The sequence below is a fragment of the Gorilla gorilla genome, chromosome 9, assembly GCF_029281585.2.
Source record: "Gorilla gorilla gorilla isolate KB3781 chromosome 9, NHGRI_mGorGor1-v2.1_pri, whole genome shotgun sequence".
In the NCBI taxonomy this organism is placed as follows: Eukaryota; Metazoa; Chordata; class Mammalia; order Primates; family Hominidae; genus Gorilla; species Gorilla gorilla.
Window position 1 is genome coordinate 127,568,046 of NC_073233.2, and position 19,055 is coordinate 127,587,100.

Below are 19,055 nucleotides of genomic sequence, written 5' to 3' on the forward strand. Positions count from 1 at the left end.
CCCCACACTCTCAGGTCCCCTTCAGCTCCCCGCAACGCCTCCCCTGTCTTGGCACCCTGGTCCAGTGCCCTTCAGACCCTGCACCCAAACAGAGGGCCTCTCTGGGGTTCAGGGCAGCAAGTGAAAGCTAATGAGGGGGCAGCAGTAGACCCCTCCTTTTTTGAGTTTCCTTCAGGGGCGCCCGGGATTACACCCACTCCAACTCCACGTACTTCAGAGAGCCTGGGAGGAGGTCCAAATTAGGGTTTATGGGATTAATGACTTTTCTTCTGGCCCCCCAGACTCTCTCCCCAACTCCAAGCCTCATGCTTTCCTCCCGTTGGCCTCTCCCGGGACCCAGACCTTACAAGGAGCTGCAGTAGCCAAGCATGCCTCCTTTCACAGGGGCTGGGGAGGGGAGGAACCGCATCTGGCACCCGACCCCTTCCTCATGCCCACAGCACCCCTTCTTTGGCGAGGGAGAGGACAGGCTGGAGCAGGGACACATCCTGGTTCCCACACCAGGTTCTCCAAGGATGCTGCACAGACGGCCTCGGGCCCCTTGCTCTTCACTCCTCCATACCTAAGCGGGGGACTGAGGCTAAGCACATTTCTGTTGAGGTGGCAGAGGATGGCGTGTCACAGGAGGACAGGAGGTGGTTGAGATGTAGTAGGGGTGGGGAACACTGGGAAGTGGGGAGCAGATTTCTGTTGTTTGTGGGTCCTGGGACCCAGCGGGCTCTCCTGGTGGGTGGGAAAGGTTCTGTAGGGGCCACCAGAGAAGCCCCTCCTGGGCCCATCCCCCTGTGCCAGCTGTCTCGGGACCTGCTGGCTCCTGGACCCATGGGACCCCTCTTATACTCAGCGCCATCATGTCCCTCCCAGCAGTCCTGTCTCCTCCACCTGTCTTTGTCTCTGTCCCTGTCTCTCTCCCCTCCCACCCTGCTCATCCCAAACCACTCAGCACAAGGGCCGAGGCCAGGCTTCCTCACCGTATGTGGCCCCTTGGCCTGAGTCCCCAGCGCTCAAATTCCAGTTTCTCAGTCTGAGACACCTTCACCTTCCTTTGGCTCTCAGGGAGGTCACATGTTTGCTGAAACTCCTCTGATCTTACCACGTCCCCCAGACACTGCCTGGGGTCTTTGCACAGTGGCCTCTGTGTACCTCGCAGTATCTTCCAGGGCCCACGGTAGAGACAGCCCTGCTCACCACCCATCCCTGCAGAGCCTGTGGGCTCCCCTTCAGCCCAGGACTTAGAAGTCCCGAGCTGGCCACTCTACTGAGAGTGCCTCAAGGCTAGGAACTCCCCTAGACCCTGGGCCCTCTGCGCAGGGCCTGGAATGAGCAGGCACTCAATAAAGGTTGGTTGAATTCAACTGTCCAGCTGGGCCGGGGGGTCAAGAGGAAATGTGGGTGTGCAGCCTTGACCCTGGGGGCTCCTTGGTAAGAAAATGAAGTGGAGGCCAGCGTGGTGGCTCACACCTATAATCCCAACACATTGGGAGGCCAAAGCGGGTGGATCACCTGAGTTCAGGAGTTTGACACCAGCCTAAGGGGCCGGCTGGGATGCAGGGAGTGAGGCCACTTCTGGGGGCCACAGAGGGATAAGGAGGACTGTTGGAACAGGAAGGGGCCCTAGACTTGATTTAGGTTTCACCAGTGGGGAAACTGAGGCTCAGAGAGGGGAAACAGTGTATGGCAGAAATGGAACAACATTCCTGCCCTCTGGCTCCTGGTCCACATTTCTTCTCCTGTTCTCACCAGGCCCCTGCCCACCTCCCCCACCCTTTCATTGCCAAGCCCAGCAGGTAGGGTGCAGGCCCTTCCAGGAAGGGCAAGAAGGGGCTCTCAGAGCAGGAGGGAGGTGGGTGGGTTTACCTGTGGTCCAGAAGCAGGAGTGGGTGGCTAGGGGTTATGTGCTAGGGAGGGCTCAACTGGATGGTGGCATATTCCACAGCCTCTGCAGGCCCTGGCACGGGGGTCCGCAGCCCTGGCACGAGTTCCAGGGCAGAGGTGTCCAGCTCTGCATAGTGGCTGTCAGTGTCCTTTAGGCCAGAGCCCTAGGAATGAGGCAGAAGGGACAGGTGGCAGGAGGGGTCGGTGGGGGTGTGGTCAGGACCAGACGAGGCACCCCAGGGCCAGGCGTCGGGGGAGAGGGGAGGTGTGGGTGTGCAGGGAAGCATATGAGAGAGAAGGGAACCATGGAGGGTCAGGGGGATGGGGGGAGAGAGAGACGCAGAACACCAATTACTCAGTGACAACAGAGGAAACAGGTTTAGAAAAGGTGTTTACAAAAATTAGTCACAAAACATTTACCTGCTGTGCTAAGCTGTGTCCTCTTAGGTCATGGGCATGGGTGGACAGAGGCAGGGTGGGTCCTACTCCTGAACCCCCTGTATTTGCCTCCGAGACATTATTTGTGCTAACCCTTTCATTTTGCAGAGGGAAGAGAGATGCCTGGAGAGGGGACATGCTGTGCAGGGGGTCACAGGGAGGCTCCTGGGGCATAAAACGGAACTTGGAGTCAAAGGGCCTGGCTTTAAAGTTTTGCCGGACCCCCTGCTGTGGCTTGACAGGCAGATGGCTCAACCCATCTGAGCTGAGTTTTTCTTTTGTGAAATGGGAAAATAGAACTTATAAGCATATCACTATGGTTAGAACCCAGGGCTCCAACTCCCACCTCTAGCTATTCAGCGGCACTGCAGTTCTTTGACTCTTAGTGTGATTTGCAAATTATTAGAAAAAGAGTGCTCCAAGGACAGGGGCTGACATGAAGTTGAGTAGCAGAGGCTCTCCCTCCCTCTGCTGGGAGTTGCAGATGTGCGAATGGGGACCCAGGAGACAGGGAGCTGGGAGAGGGAATGGGAGTGGCTGGTGGGAAGAACTGGGGTAAAGAAAATGCTGTGGTCCAGAAGCAAGGGTGGGTAGCTACTGACAACTCACCCTGTGGCTGTGCCAAGCTCCTTTCCCTCCCATGGCCTCAGTTTCCCCTTCAGCAAAATAGGAGGGTGGCTTGATGATCCCTGAGGTCCTTCCAGCTCTTCTCTCTAGATCTGTCCTCACAAGCTCCTCCTCCTCAGCTCAATGCTCAATGCCAGTGTGCAGGCAGATAGATCATCTGTCCACAGAGCAGGGGCTGAGGGAGAGGAGGGCTCTCGCACGCCGGGAGGGCAGGGGCTGGTACAGGAAGAAGGCTGTGTGCTATTGCAGGGAGCTCTGTGACCTGGGCTGCTGCTCACTCTTTTCCTTGGCTGGGCCGCCTGGGCAGCAGGGAAAGCTAGGTGTGCTGATTTCAGTTGCCCTCCATCAACGCCCATCTTGTGTCCATCAAAGACACATGGCATGGGCAGGGACACATGGCAGAGCTAAGATGAATGCAATGAGCTCCTGATTCCTCACAAGGGAAAGTCACACTCTGACACCTGCTCCTCCCTTTGGCCCTGTGCTTCCACAGCCTGACTGGAGTTGGAGGTGGGGTCAGGGGTTGGGAGGAGACACCTCTTTTCCAGAAGGAAGCAGCCTGGGTTGGAGGTTGGGGGTACAGGAGACCAGGGGCAGAAGGAAGGGGAAGGAGGCTAGACAGACAGGAAGTCTGGGTCCCAACCCACAAGTCGGGGGACCTATAAGTGTGGCTGAGGGGCGGGGAGGTGGGGTCTGGGCAAGCAGCACAGTGCGAGTAGGAGATGCTGGGAGCAAAAGTGTTTTTTTCTTTTCTTTTCTTTTTTTTTTTTTTTTGATGGAGTTTTGCTCTTGTTGCCCAGGCTGGAGTACAATGGCATGATCTTGGCTCATCACAACCTCTGCCTCCTGGGTTCAAGCGATTCTCGTGCCTTAGCCTCCTGAGTAGCTGGGATTACAGGCATGTGCCACCACATCTGGCTAATTTTGTATTTTTAGTAGAGACGGGGTTTCTCCGTGTTGGTCAGGCTGGTCTAGAACTTCTGACCTCAAGTGATCCGCCTGCCTCAGCCTCCCAAAGTGCTGGGATTACAGGCATGAGCCACTGCACCTGGCCACAAAAGTTCTTATCCCCAGGAGCTGCCAAGACTTTGGCTCCACTGGAGGAAGTCCCATAAAGATGGGAAGAGTGGCTGCTGCTCTGGGATGGTGTGAAGGCCATCCTGCAGAGGCAGAGGGGTACATTGGTGGTGTCCCCATGACTAAATGGATCCCACCTCTTGTCCCTCCCATCATCCTGAGGATGCCTGGGGACTGGTTCTTCAGGTAAATGCGAGGCCAGGTGTGTCCTGGGGTTGTGCAGACTGTATAGATTTCCACTGGGGAGGTCTTCCAGACAGCTTCTTTATGCAGACCTTCCCTAGCTGTGTGCCACTGGACAGGAGCAACCTGACTCTGAGCCCCAGGGAAACCTGGGAGTTTAGAGGGTGATGGCCAAAGGTGGTTTGGGAATATCTCACCCAGGTAAGTGGAGAGGAGCTCAACTACATGGTTTGGGACCACCTTATCCAAGATGTGGGGCTGCCCAGGGAGCACTGGGCACTTTGCCTTTAGCCTTCGTAGAATCTGTCTCAAAGATTACAGCAATGACCTGTGACTCCTGCTGGGTGATACCAGGAGGGTCCCAAGAAAACAGGTGGTGAAAGGTAAAATAGAGAATTGGGCCAGCACCTGCTGGCAAGGAAGACCTCACCCAAAGTGGAAGGCAGGCCCCGGAGAGTTCCTGGCACAAAGTGGTAGCCCAGTTGCCAAATCTTTCATCAGCAGGGACCTGGGAGAACATCATGGTGGAGGGGAGTTTCAGGTCCAGTGCTTCAGGCATTTGAAAGATGTGCAGGGAACAGGGCTGCAAGGGCAGCAGAGCTGGCTGGTTATTGTTAAGTCATGTTGGAGAAGGAGAAACTGAGGGCCATCAGCAGTTAGAGGCTCAACCTCAGAGCTGGAGACCCTCTTTGGTTGCTTCCAAAGAGACCCATATCCTACCATGGAGGAGTGGACACAGCTGAGGAACAGACCCAGGATGTGAGAGTAGGAATCAGAGGGCTCCAGGGCAGCTCAGCCAAGGCAGGCCTGTTGTGCTTGGTAAGGGCCCTGCTGGGGAAAACCTGGGTCTCTGAAACCGATGGGGGGATGAGTGAGTGGAGAACCTTGAGTGGGTGGCCCACTCTTCTCTAGTTAAAGAGCTAACAGCACCGCATGCTGGAAGATGCTGTGGAGGCCTTTCCCCTGCGAGGCAACGGATGCCCCCTCCTCTGTTCCTGGCTGTAGGCTGATGCTAGGGTTAAAGCCCAGCACAACCCAGCTGGGTCCGTGCTGGACCTGATCAAGAAGGAAGATGACAGGCCTGCAGAGCCAGGAGAGCAACAGCAAGCTAGCGTGGACCAGCAGAAGTCTGGGGAGCACCCCTGGGTTGGATTTTGAGGGTTCTTGACCAAGTGAGCCAGAACATAGACTGAATAAACAAGAATTCATTGATTTGGGAGCACTTTCTCAGGACATGGGATTCAACACCCTGCAAGGACCCCAGAGGACTGGGCAAATTTACTGCTGAGGCATGGTGTTTGCACAGTGCACAAGTGCAGAATTGGGATTGACATACTAAACCCACATGAGGTCTGTGGGGGTGAAAGCCAACTGGAAACTCTGAAACTACCTCATCACCCAAGAGAGTAAATCAAAAAGGATATTGTGCTCAGGACGGGGAAGATGGCAGAGATCACTGTCATCACTAAAGACCTAAAGGATGCAAGGGTGCAGGGCCCTCTCTAATCTTCATTTAACTCATCAGTCTGACCCCTACAGAAACCAGACAGATCCTGGAGAATTACGGCCAATGCTATGGTCTTAATGTTGGTATTCCCCCAAATTCATATTCTGAAATCCTAACCTCCGAGGGGATGACATTAGGAAGTGAGGCCTTTGGGAGGTGAATGGGATTAGTGCCCTTATAAAAGAGGCCCAGAGGGCTTCTACCCTCTTCCACCATTTGAGAACGCAAAGTGAAGTCACCATCTGTGAACCAGAAAGCATTGCCCTCACTAGACACTGAAAAGCTTGATGCCTTGGACTTCCCAGCCTCCAGAACTGTGAGAAACACATTTCCATTGTTTATAAGCCACCTGGTTCATGGTATGTTTTTGTAGCAGCCTGAATGGGAAAAGACAGCTAGCAGAGCCTCAATCAAGTGGTCACCCCGATGGCAGCTGCTGGAATGGTCTTCTAAATGACAGCTGCGGTGCCAGTTCGGCGGCAATACCCCGAAAGGCCTCTATAGGATGCTATGTCCCCACTAGGAAGAGTACATGGGCCTGGGAACCAAGGGATGAAAGCAGGAGTGGATTTTAAAAAGTAAAAAGAAAAGGATAGGCCAGGCATGGTGGCTCACGCCTGTAATCCCAGCACTTTGGGAGGCCAAGGTGGGTGGGTCACTTGAGGTCAGGAGTTCCAGACCAGCCTGGCCAACACGGTGAAACCCCCTCTCTACTAAAAATACAAAAAAATTAGCCAGGTGTGGTGGCACGTGCCTATAGTTCCAGCTACTCAGGAGGCTGAGGCACGAGAGTCATTTGGACCCGGGAGGCAGAGGCTGTGGTGAGCCATGATTGCACCAGGGCACTCCAGCCTAGGCAACAGAGTGAGACTCCATCTCAAAATAAAAACAAAAACAGAAAAATAAAAACAAAACCAACAACAAAATGAAAAAGAGAAAAACAAAGAAGAAAGCAGGAGTGGCTCATGGTTACCATCACACCCAGTGACCCAGTGGGGGAATTTTGTGCTTTTATTCCCACAACTCTGAGCTCTGCAGGAGGGAGGGGCCCACAGACTATAAGCTAGGACTGCTGCCTGGGCCCTTGGACTGCATGTGTTTGGGGCCAGCAGGGAAGAAAAGGAGTTGGGTGGTGGCAGGGGTAACTGACCCATCAGCAGGAGGAGGCCAGGCTGCTTCTGTGCAATGAGGCTAGGGAGGAATGTGTGGAACCCACACTTGGCCTACTTAGGGGCCTCTTCTCTTTTAAAGGAATGGACACTTGCAACAACCCTGGCCTGAGGAAGGTGTGCTTATCAAGGCCTCAGCGTCCTCAGGAACAAAATTTTTGTTCACACCACCAGGTTAGCCACCAGGACCTGCTGTGGAGACAGCCGAGCGAGGGGAATTGAGAAGGGATATGGACAGGAGAGGATGGGTACCAGTGTGGCCCTAAGATCTGCTGCAGCAACAGGGGCCACATCCCCAGGAAGGAAGGCACACTGAATCGAAGAGGAGCTGCTCCCTGCCCCTGGATGGAAGAGCAGATCTCAGCACGCGGCAGACTGTGGCAGTGTGGACCTGGACAGCTGCGGAGCGTGGCTGGCTGCAGCCCCAGCTGCCACCCCGCTGGATCCACCCAGCATTTGTGCTGAGACCGCAATTCCCCTAGACCGCTCTCAGCCAACAACTAGACAGGCTGGGAATCCAGCGCAGGCCCTTTCCTGTGGGACGCAGGAGTCCTCTAATAGCAACGATGGCCCAAGGATGGCACAGTGCTTGGCTACACTGTGCTGCCATCCTGAGACTTTCTTCTCAGCCCTCCTTCTTTCCCCATCCCCTTTCATGGGAGGCGGATCAGCATCCTGCTCTGAGGCTCTCCCTGCCACCTCCTGCTCCCTCGTGTGTCCTTCACAGGTGTCCCCCAGTGACTCTTGCATGTCTAATCTCAGCTTGGCATCTGCTCCTTGGAGTATCTGAACTTCAGACTCCATCCATCCAAAGGGTCATTGGGTCCAGTTTTCTGCTTCTAGCCTGGGCTGTCCGTGCTCACAACACCGGGGAGATGGAAGCCCCTCTCCTTAGGACAGGGGATGTCTCCTCCTCCCTCCTTGTCGAGACATTGGCTTTGAGTCCTCTGGAAGTCCTTCCTCAGACCCAGTTTAGAGCCTCCCAGCTCTCTAAATGGTTCCTGCCACTTGAGCAGTCCCTAGTCCAGAAATCGTGGCGGGTGTTGAGTGGAGTACCATGGCCTTAGTGAGCACCCTTGGGTGTGTGTGCATCATGGACCTGGCCCACACAGAGGGGCCTGGGCCCACCCGGTCTGGGGCCGCTGAGCTTGGCCCCCAGGCTCCCTGCAGCCTTCCCACCTCCCTTGGAGCCCCCATGGTGAACAGCGCATGCTCTCTGCCTGGCTCCTTCTCACGACTTTTTGGGAAGGAGAACTGATAATACCAATGATGTGACTTGTAGACAAGCTGCATCGCCAACAAATCCGAGTTCTGGGGATAAATCCTTTTCTCGCCCGGTAATTGCTCTGTAAGCCAAAAGGAATTACACTTTTTGGCAACCACAACAGAGCCTCCCCAGGACGCCAGAGCTTCCCTTCCGCTGGTGACTTCCACACACCACCCCGCAGGCCGTTCACAAGCCTCTGTCCATCCAGACGCCCTAACCACGGCCCCTGGGCTCAGGACATAGGGTGTAGGTGCTCTCTTGGCCCCCTCAACCTGCCGTTCCTGCCCGTGGCTGGTGGGTGGAGGTGGGCTCACTGTGCTCTTTGTCCCAAGTGGCTCTTGAATGGATACAGTCATCAGGGGATTCCATCAACCCAACATAAGCAGAGCCCGGGGAGGGAAGGCGGTGAGGGACGAGGAAGAGTCAGGGCCATGAGCTAGGGTCTGGGCTTGGATGAGAGAGGAGGGGAGCGAAAGGATGAGTGTGCAGAGGGACGGGTGAAGGCAGTGGGCACTGTCCTGAAGCTGCTCCTTGTGCCCCCAGGGAGGGCTGGGCATGCCAGGCGTGGGGGCAGCAGTCAGAGAGCAAGACCGAGAAGCGTCAGTGGGGGTTAGGGCCAGCTGCAGCTGTTCCATTCCGTCACAGAGATTTTTATGCCGAGCCTGGGCCCACTCTATGGGGGATCCCACTGGAGTTTCCATGATTTTCCAAATTGCTCCCTTCCATCATCTTCCTTCTCCCTCCAGCCCAGGCCCCCATCGCTCCCTCTTTCTCCTCCCCTTCTTTCACCATGGCTCTGACAAGTGAGGTTAGTGACTCTTGACTGGAGGCTAAGGGAAAAGGCCCATTTGGAGAACCCCGAATGGGGCATGGCTTTCTCTTTCTGGAAATAGTGGTCTCCCCACTCCCCTACCTCCCTTGCTTTCGGGCCTGGGATGATGTGCTCTCTCTCTCCTGAGGCAGGCATGAGCTGGTGTCTGCAGGTGGGAGATTCTCACACTGCTTGGTGCTTACAATGCCCTGGCCCCCCACGCAGGACTCTGAACCCAAGCTCTCTGGGCTGTGTGTTCACTGTCTGGGCCGCTGGAGCTGAGGGGCCACCAGGCAGCAGAGCTGGGCCCTCCTGCTGACAGTAATCCCGGGGCTGCAGCAGCCTTGGCATTAGCGGTACCAGGTGACCCTGAGGCTCTCAAGCCCTGCCCAGGCTTCCCTGTGTTCAGGTGAACTGCCCAGCATCTGCTCATCATGCTGGCTGCTGCCTGCTTAGGGCCTGGACTTGAGAGCCAGGGTCCCGGGGTGTGAAGCCTTCCCCAATGTCTCTGGGTGATCTTGGGCAAGACTTTTGTTATGGTTTGAAGGTGTCCCCCCAAATTCGTGTGTTGGAAAGTTTATCTTCAATGTAAGGGTGTGGGAGGTGGGGCCTAATGAGAGGTGATTAGGTCATAGATTAGGCCCTCACGGATGCATTGTCTCTATCAAGGGAGCAGGTTAGTTATGGAGACAGTGGGCATGTTATGAAATTGAGTCTGGCCCCTTCCTGCTCTCTCACTCTCAGGGCATGCTTTCTTGCCTGCCGGCCTTCCACCATGGGATGATGCAGCAAGAAGGCTCTTGCCAGAGGCAGGCCCCTCGACCTTGGACTTTCCAGCCTCCAGAACTGTAAGAAATAAATCTCTCTTCTTTATATATTGCCCAGTCTCAGGTATTTTGTTATAGCATCACAAAACAGACTAAGACACTTCAAGTTCACTGAGCCTCCGTTTCCTTATCTATAAAATGGGGCAACGGAAGGACTTATCATATAGATTGTTGAACAATCTATGTGATAAGAACAATGTTTGAAAAGTGACTAGCCAGCAAGTGTTCCACACTGTCATTATGATCCCTTCTGTTGGAACCGGCAGGCCCATGCTGTGCAGACTGGGATGTGGGGCTGCACCTCAGATGAGGAGAGTGGTACAGGAGCTACCCAGCTGCTGTGTGAGGAATGGATGTTGTGTCCACAGTGAGTTCTAGCTCAGTTCCATGTCTCTAGGTTGGTTGAGGAATAGCAAATAGCTGGTGGTCCTTTGTGCCCTGGGTAGTATCAGAAGGTGGAGGCTGGGCTGGCTCTCTGGGCTCAGTACCCTGGGAAGGGAATGCTACCTCCCTGGGGGCAGGATTTGGCACCTCCAGATGGGTTCATGTTGGCACTTCCTGCCAAGAGTGAGGATGGCTGTACCACGGAGACAAAGGCCTGGCTCTCCTGCCAGTGCCAGGAGAGTGTGTGTTATCTTTGGGTCCAGGCGGTCTGGCCTGGGTCTCTGGGCTGCACTGTATGGGTAACACCCCTAGCCCCCAAGTCTGCTGAAAGGAGCCAGATATGGGCAAAGGTGGCAGCCATTCAAGTGGATGCTGGCCCTCTGAGTGGCTGGGAGTGGGGCCAGGAGGAGGCAGCACCTCCCGTTGGAAGCCTCGTTGGCAGCACCGGGAACTAAGGTGCAGGGTACAGAGCTGGAGGTGGGGCTTGGGGGAGGGAGAGGTGGGCACCAAGCTAGGGGGGCCAGACTCATTGGAAATGCCAGTCTTCCAGAATGGTCCGTCCAGCATCCAGTCACCCTTTGCCCAGGGTGCCTGCAGTGCTTGGGTGGGCCTCCCTGTGCCCCCCTGCCCTCACCTCCTCCACCTCATCTGTCTGGTTTTCCTCTAAGGCAGCTAGGCTCATGGCCAGGCTGGGTGGTCCTGGGCTAGGGGCACTCTCCTCGAGGTTCGGTTGTCCTTAACGAGGGGTGGTAGGAGGGGGAGACCCCCAGATCATAGTAGGGGGGCTGCAGGGACAGCTTCTGCAACTCCTCCTCTTCTTGCTGCTGCTGCCTCCCTGGGTCCAGGTGGACAACCTGGAAGAGAAGGCGGTGAGTGCTGCACAGACCTTTCCATGCCTCTGCTCCAGGTGGCCCTCATGGACTCCCAGTTTGATTGGGACTCCTCAGTTCCCATGCACCGCCATCCTGGCATCCCCCACACTGGTGGCTGTCTTGGAGGGCACAAGTGCACCCTGAGCCTTTAGCTTTGCTGGCTCTAGCAGGGACCCAGCTTGGGGCCAGGCACCTGAGAGGTGCTCAATGCATTTTTTAAATGAATGAAAGGACTGTGAGGTAGAGGAAGAGGTCCCCTGGGGGCCCTGGGTAGGGAGAGTCCTAGGTTGTCATCTCTTAGGGTGAGGCAGATGGATCCCTCTAGCATGGACCTGGCCTTGTGGGAACTGGACCATGAAGGCGTGGCGGCTCTGTCTTCAGCTTGGGCTCTCTCCTTGGGGCCATCTCCCATTTTTCTCCCTTCCCACAGTCCAGGGACCTTGTCCTCTGCTGCCTCAGGCCCACCTGGATATCCTCAGGCACAAGGGAGCTTTGCCTGCTGGAAGAAGGCTCCGGCTTCTGGGAGAGGGGCAGGTCGGTCCTGGAGACAGAATGAGGGTAAGCTCAGCACAGGAGCACACACGGGGGCTCTCCCCATCGGGCCACCAGACAGCTACCGGTCCCTGAGCCCCACTCACAACAGCAGGCCCGGGAGCTCTGCTTCCCAGGCAGCCTCCTGAGAGGCCAGAGCTTGGGCTGGGGCTCCTCAGGGTCACGGGTTAGAGGCTGAGAGTGCCCAGCCACCTTTCCCAGGTGTGTCTGCCCCGGACCCCAGCCCAGCTTGGGATGGGAACCATGTGAGTCTCAGGTTTCCTAGCTCAAAGGACAGGGAGGAACCAGCAGCAGCAGCACTGTGGGCCCTCACCCAGGGCGGGCATGAGGCCTCAGGTGCACGGTATGCGGCACCGGCAGCCTTAGCCAGCATGGGAAATAACATGTGATGCAAGATTTTAAAGATGAAAATCAACGTAAAAATCCATGATGAACAAAACGTCCACATTGTAAGTAAAGACAGGATCCGTCACAGTGGTGTGCTGGGTGCCTGAGGCGAAAGGAAAAGTCAGTTATTCTAATCCTGTCTTTATTTACAATGTGGACATTTTGTTCATCATGGATTTTTGCTTTCATTTTGATTTTTTAAAAATATCACATTAAAATATGATTTATCCTGATGGTTGAGGTTTTGGCTCCCCCCATATACTTTGTGCCTCTCTCTCCTCTCTGGTCCTAGGTCTGCCCTCACCCCTTGTCAATGGCTGGGAGCACGTAAACTCTTGCAAATTATTTAACCTCTCTGTGCCTCAGTTTCCTCACTATAAATCGTGGATTGTAATCATGCACCTGCTCCTCTGAGCTGCTGTGAGGATAAAATGCATCTTTATGAAGCCCCTCTGAACTGGGGCGGTGCCTGGCACGTAGCAATCACCACTCAGGAGGGTCAGCTCTTCCTGCCAAAGGGTTAGTTCCTGGTCCCCCAGGGTGGGGAGGCCCTAGAAAGGCCCTGAGCTTTCACAAGTTTAGGTGCTTTAAGTCTGGGGCTCCCAGGGTGCTGGGGAGCAGACCAGTGGGAGTTTAGTGGGCAGAGTCCTGCCTGGCTCACCCGGCCCCATCCGTCTCCGGTGGGCTCTTCTGCTGCCGGTTGTACAGGAAGAAGACAGTGAGCACAGCACCTAGGATGAGGAACACGGCCACGGTGCCCGCCAGGAGCCTGGCTGCACTTCCCAGACCCCTCTGGGGGCGGGGCTTTTCTGGAAACAAAAGACAGGGAAGAGAATTAGAGAGAGAAACTCAAGTGACCCAAAGAGAGTCAGAGATGTGAGAGAGTCAGACCCTGAGGCAGTACTCTGCCCTTGACATTCCACCCCCAGCTCCCCTCCCCATGGTGCTCCAGTTCTAGGAGGGGCTCCCAGCCAGTGTGGGATGGAGGATCCTGCTCTAGTTCCCTATGACCCTGTAACCCCAGACCCTGCTCTGATCCTGGGATCTGGGGCATGGAGGTAGAACGAGGGTGAGGGTATCTCCTGGACAGGCAGCAGGTGCTGAGATGGGGTCCCTACCCCGTCATTCCATTTCTGGCCCTGCAGGGAAGATTCCTGTTGAGGAGTTTAATTTCTTTCCCCTCCCTGTGCAATTAAACAAACAAATGAACTAAGTAGTGCTTCACCCTCCCAGCTCGGGACAGAGGGTGAGGATCAGGAGGGAAAGGCAGGAGCTGGAAGGATCGATGAAGAAGGGGCACCTGGGGGTGCCTCCCGGGAAACCAAGCCTCTTCAGTACAGGTAGGTGAAAAGCCCAGAGGGCTGTGGTCTAAGGTGAGGGGGCTGAGCCCACCTTCTGCACCCACCTGGCCATGGACCCAGAAGATTGCTGGGCTTGTTGAGGTATTTCACAGTCTGAGCTGGAGACACTGGTCTGTCCCTGAAGCCCAGGAGGCTGCAGAGACTGACCCTGTGGCCAGGGGCACATGCTGCTTCTCAGCGATCCAGGCTTGGCTGTGAAGCCACAGCTGGCCCTTCCAGTTCCTCCTTCTGCTGGGCTCAATTTCTCACCTCTGACCTTTACAACCCCAGCGTGGAGTGGGGGGGTAGGGACTAAGGAGAAAATCACACACTTATGTACTCCTTTCTCTCCTTCCTCTCCACTACCATATTACATATAATTAAACATGGAGAGCACCTGAATAGAGATGCCAAATTGCAGTTTGCAGTAAACATCATGGAGCCAATTTTCCTAAAGTGGAATTGACAAGTCCCTTCCACTAACTCACTCACTCACTCACTCACTCACTCACTCCTCATTCACTCACTCACTTTGTCTCTATCCCCTTCTCTCTGCTCCATTCCAGTGCCTGGAAGGAGGGGGTATCTTGCTCCCAGTAAATTTGCGACCCCTCTCTGGCCTGTCTGCAAGGGCTCTGGCCCCAGCATCCATCCATCCACAGCTGGTGGCTGTGGCCGCCTTTGGAAGGCAGTTTCCTGTGTTGTCCAGGCTGGTCTCAAACTCCTGAGCTCAAGTGATCCTCCCGCCTCAGCTTCCCAAAGTGCTAGGATTACAAGCATGAGCCACCGTGCCTAGCTCCAGAGTGATCGTTCTAAACTACAAATCAGATCAGGCCACCTCCCTACTTAAAATCCTCCAAGAGTTCCTCCAACGGTTTGTGGCCTTTATCAAAGCGTTAAGGGCTGAGGCCTTTCACAACCTGGTTCCTGGAGGAAACGCCATGCCGCCCCCAGCCTGGACCACTTGCAGCTCCCAGACAGGGAGCCCCTGCTTCCTCTCATCCTCAGGTGCTAGTAGGAGCCACTCTGTCTGCCAGGGTCTCTCTTTCCTCCCCCTTCTTTGCCAGGCCAATCCAGCCTGCAGGTTTAAGCTGGACGTGCTTCCTCTAGAGAGCCCTCCCTGCCTCCTCCACTGGAATGGGGGTCCTCCTCTGGACTTCCCCTGCACTCTCTTTCAGTCTCTTTTCTTTTCTTTTTCTTTTTTTTTTTTAGACGGAGTCTCACTCTGTCGCCCAGGCTGGAGTGCAGTGGTGCGATCTCGGCTCACTGCAAGCTCTGCCTCCCGGGTTCATGCCATTCTCCTGCCTCAGCCTCCCGAGTAGCTGGGACTACAGGGACCCGCCACCAGGCCCGGCTAATTTTTTTTTTTTTTTTTTTTTTTTGTATTTTTAGTAGAGATGGCGTTTCACCGTGTTAGCCAGGATGATCTCGATCTCCTGACCTCGTGATCCGCCTGCCTCGGCCTCCCAAAGTGCTGGGATTACAGGCGTGAGTCACCGCGCCTGGCCTCTTTCAGTCTCTTTTCTATAGACTGTGATTGCACGTCTGACTTGTCTCCCCAGCCCTGCACAGTGCCTGGCATGCAGAAATGCTCAGTAAGTGTGGTGAATGAATGAAGGCTTGACTGAATGTGTAGTGGGCAGTTCTGGGAGAGTGTCCACTGGGCCTCTGGAATCTCACCTTCCACTAGGGGGAGCTCTCACCTTGAGTCCAGCCACCTCCACGCTGGATGCTACGAATTCAGTTTCCCTGGACACAACTCAAACCTATATCCCCTTTTCTTCTCAGCACAGCTGAGGCAGGCTGGCATTTCCAGAGGGCTAGGGTGGGAGGGGGAGCAGTAGGGAAATGAACACATACCCTGTCCGGCTCACAGAGTTCAGGTTTCTCTTCTACCATGGTTGGCCCCACATGGGATCCGAACAGGAGGAAGAGACAGGTTCAGGACAAAAGGCTGGGATTTCAGCCCCTACTCCCTGCCTCCAGGAAACTTCTTTCAGAGGCTTTCACCCATCATCCCCTCATGGACTCTGCAGCCACTTTGCCAAGAGAGGGTGGCAGCTGTCTCTATAAGGGCCCTTTCATCATCCTTACAAAACAAAAACACAGCCATCCCTCGGTATCTCTGGGGGATTGGATCCAGGACCCCTAGCGAATAGCAAAATCCAAGCATGCTCAAGTCCCTTATATAAAATGGTGTAGTATTTGCCTATAACCTATACACATCCTCCCATATACTTTAAATCAGCTCTAGATTACTCATAATACCTGGTACAATGTAAATGCTGTGTAAATGGTTGTAATACTGCATTATTTAGGAATAACAAGAAAAAGGTGTACATGTTCAGTGCTGACACTACTCTCCATTTTCTTTTTTTCTGAGTATTTTTGATCTGCAGTTGGTTGACTCCACGGATGCAGAACCCATGGATGGATACAGAGGGTTGACTGTATAAGAAGTGAGTCTGTGAATGCACTCATGTGGGCATTAGGAAAACCAAAGGCTAAACAGGGTGGGATGTGGTGGGCAAGGCCTCACATGTGCCAGGGCCACAGTGGATAACTCTGATTTTGTTCCCTCCAAATTGCCCTCACTCCCTGTCCCACCCTCTCAATATCTGAGTGCAACTTCCATTGTCACCATGGGCCTTGCCTGATGCAACTGGAGGGTCGCACCCTGGTGGAAGAAATACTAGTGGAGAGAAAATGAGATGTGGGGACAAGAAAAGGGAAATCCAAGGAGGAGAAATTGGCCTCAAGTCTCTGGCATGCAAGGCACTGTGCCAGGTGCCTTTGCTGATTTGGGGCATATTTGATCCTCATATTGAGCCTGCAAAATGAGATAATGTTATCCCTGATGAGCAAGATAAAGCTCAGAGAGGTTAAGTAATTTGTTCAGGATCGTCCAGATAGTCAGTGGCTGAGGGCACTGGGATCTGCGCCTGTGTGCTGTTCTCCCTGCCTTAGGCTGTGGGGTCTTAGTATTCCTCATCCCTCACTTGGCATGGGCCTGCCATCCCCCCTTTCATCCCTTATCAGACATAGCCCTGCCTACCCCCTCCCTGAATAGGGGGGCCCTGGTTGCTTTGTCTCTGAGCCTCCCCTTGACAGCTGTGAGGAAGGGGCCTGGTGCTGGCCCCAGCCAGAGCCCTGGCATTGAGCCCCCAGACACTCTCTGGTTACACCGTGACAAATTGGTTCCCCCGCTCCCGGCTCCGCAGGCTTGAGGGCAGGCCCAGTCACCTGCAGGCAGCCGGCTCTGGCTGTGAGCCGGGAGAGCTGGAATCAGTGTCAGGGGGTGGGGGTGGGGCCTCCAGGGAGCACTTATTGCCCACCAGGCTCCGGGCTGGACCCTGTCCTTGCAATGATCCTGGGAGGTTGGCTATGTGCCTCTTGCTATACTGCAAAAGGGCAGAGCAGTCAAGTCAGCGGTCCAGGTCCCACAGCTAGGGCTGCCACAGCTGGACTTGGGTCCAGTTGACCACTGAAGTCTCTGATCTGTTAGTCATCAGGGCCTGGGCTCCTCTCAATGGCTTCCCTGGGAGAGCCCGCACTCAGTCCTGGCTCACGCCGCAAGGATGGCCTCTGGGGGTCACACCAATGACACTCCCTGGGCCTCAGTTCTCTCACCTGTCACATGGTGACAGTGCATCTGGTTTTCCTGTCCCTCAGACTGAGATAGTGAAATCCATGGTTAGGGGGTAAACACAGACGGGTTCATTCTGGGGGCTGCAGGCCGTGTGCTGCTGGGGCTTTTTTGCTCTTCCAGGAACAGCTCTACTGGATTCACTGAGGCCTCGTGGTTGGGGAGCCCGAGGAGCTTTGGGTCACACCCAAGTAGCCAGCAATCTTCACCTGCTTCTCCCGAACACCCCACTCTCAGCCAGATGTCAGTGTTCCTGCACCCCAGGCTTCCCTCAGGGCGGGAATCCAGCCCAGACATCCAGCTTCACAGCGTGCTCCCTTGCCCTACCTGTTGTTCCTCCTTCAGTTAGACAAATGCGTGCCTCACACCTCTATGTGCCAGGCATTGTGCCCGGTGTGAGGGGCTTGCCCCCTGGCTAATGGAGGAGTCATACACATATGCAAATAAGTATGCTATTTTGTGATTTATGCTGCAAGAGAGGTCTCTTCCCACAGAGTAGGGGGCCTTCTGAGCAGGGTTTTGATAGCATAGTAGGAGTTCACCGCGAGAAGAACGTTGTAGGCAGAGTGAGGAGTGCTACCGGGGCACGTGTGTGAAATGTGGGGTATATGAGGGAAATTCCAAGTATTGGATATGGCTGGGAAATGGGCTGCAAAGGGAGAAAGACAAGGAATCAGGGGGCTGGGAGGAGGGGGCAGAGCATGCTCAGAGGTTTAGATTTCTAATAGGTGATATTAGGTAATAGTAATGCCCTCTCTCCTACCGCCTCTCCCTGGGGACACAGACACTACCTTTCTCATGAGCTGGATTGATAAGGGCTGTCCTGGAGTCACCTCCTCCAGAGCTCCCCAGGGCAGCCACTTGGCACTTCTGCCCCTGAAGCTGTCCTGGGTTGGTCTGCCCTCTGCTTGTCTCCTCTGATGCAGGCCACACAGGTGTTTGCGGGAAGCCAGGAGCTCAGAGCAGGCTGGGTGTTTGGACTTGGTGCCTGGAGGTCGAATTGGCTGGAGGAAGGGCTGATTTTACCACCCAGGGCCCATCCAGTGGCTGAGTCTGCCTGGCCATGTCTCCAGCCCACGTGTGCCGGACTGACCTTTCCCCCAGTGACCAGAGAGGCAAGGGCTGGAGGCAAGTCATCCTGGCCAACCCTCCTATGTTCGGAAGGTCTGGGGCAGACTCCAGTGGTCTCACTGCTGGGAGGGCTCCCAAGTCTTATCTGAATGTCATTGTTACGTTGAAACCCAACTGTGAGAACCCAGGATCCCATCCACAGGGATAGGAAGCTTCTGACTTCATAGGCTGGAGCCAGGGGACCTTGCAGGCCGGCAGGACTTCTGGCACACCCTTCATGCTCAGGGACCAACAGTGGCCATCCCTGCACTCCTGTAGCATCAGCATCCAGGCTAAGCTCCTCAGCCTGTCCCCCAGGGCCCAGTCAGGCCCACGTTTTGTCCCACACGTGCCTTGCTGGATGTTTCCAGCTTTCTCTGTCTCCGTCTCAACATCTCATTTCCATTCCATCTCCCCAGAACTGCAAGCTGGGCTGGCTGCTGCACCGTCACACGTGGGGGTTGTGGGGCTCTCCCCTCCCCTTGCTCAGGAGGGGACATACCCCTCTCCTCCTCAGTTTAGCTCATACAGGAGGGAACTCTTTCAACTGCTTTCCTCTGAGCCAGGATGGCGAGGGAACCCACCTAGAGACTCAAAACCGAAGAAGTCACAGAGTTCTTTCCTCAGCTCAGACTCAGCCAGGCCTCTGTCCTCTCCTTCTCTTAGGCTATAGGGCTAGGAGGCTCAACCCTCTTGTCTACAGCCTAAGGTGGCCTTCGGTGGGCTCTGCGCTGGAGCTGCTGGGAGTCCCCTGCCTCCCGGCCTTTTCCTTGAGTTGGGCTCCCGGTCTCTTCCTCTAGCCTGGACTGGGTTGTATGTCAGCCTCGTGTCTGTTCTGGTGGGCCCCTCAGTGCAAAAAGCCTTTTCTCCTTGGCCACACAGAATTTGCTTTGGTTCTGAACTCAGGTGGAGGTCATCTTGAAGTCCCCTTCTTCAGACCTCCTGGATGGAGGCTGGAGGCCCTGGGCTCTGCAGTCCTGCCC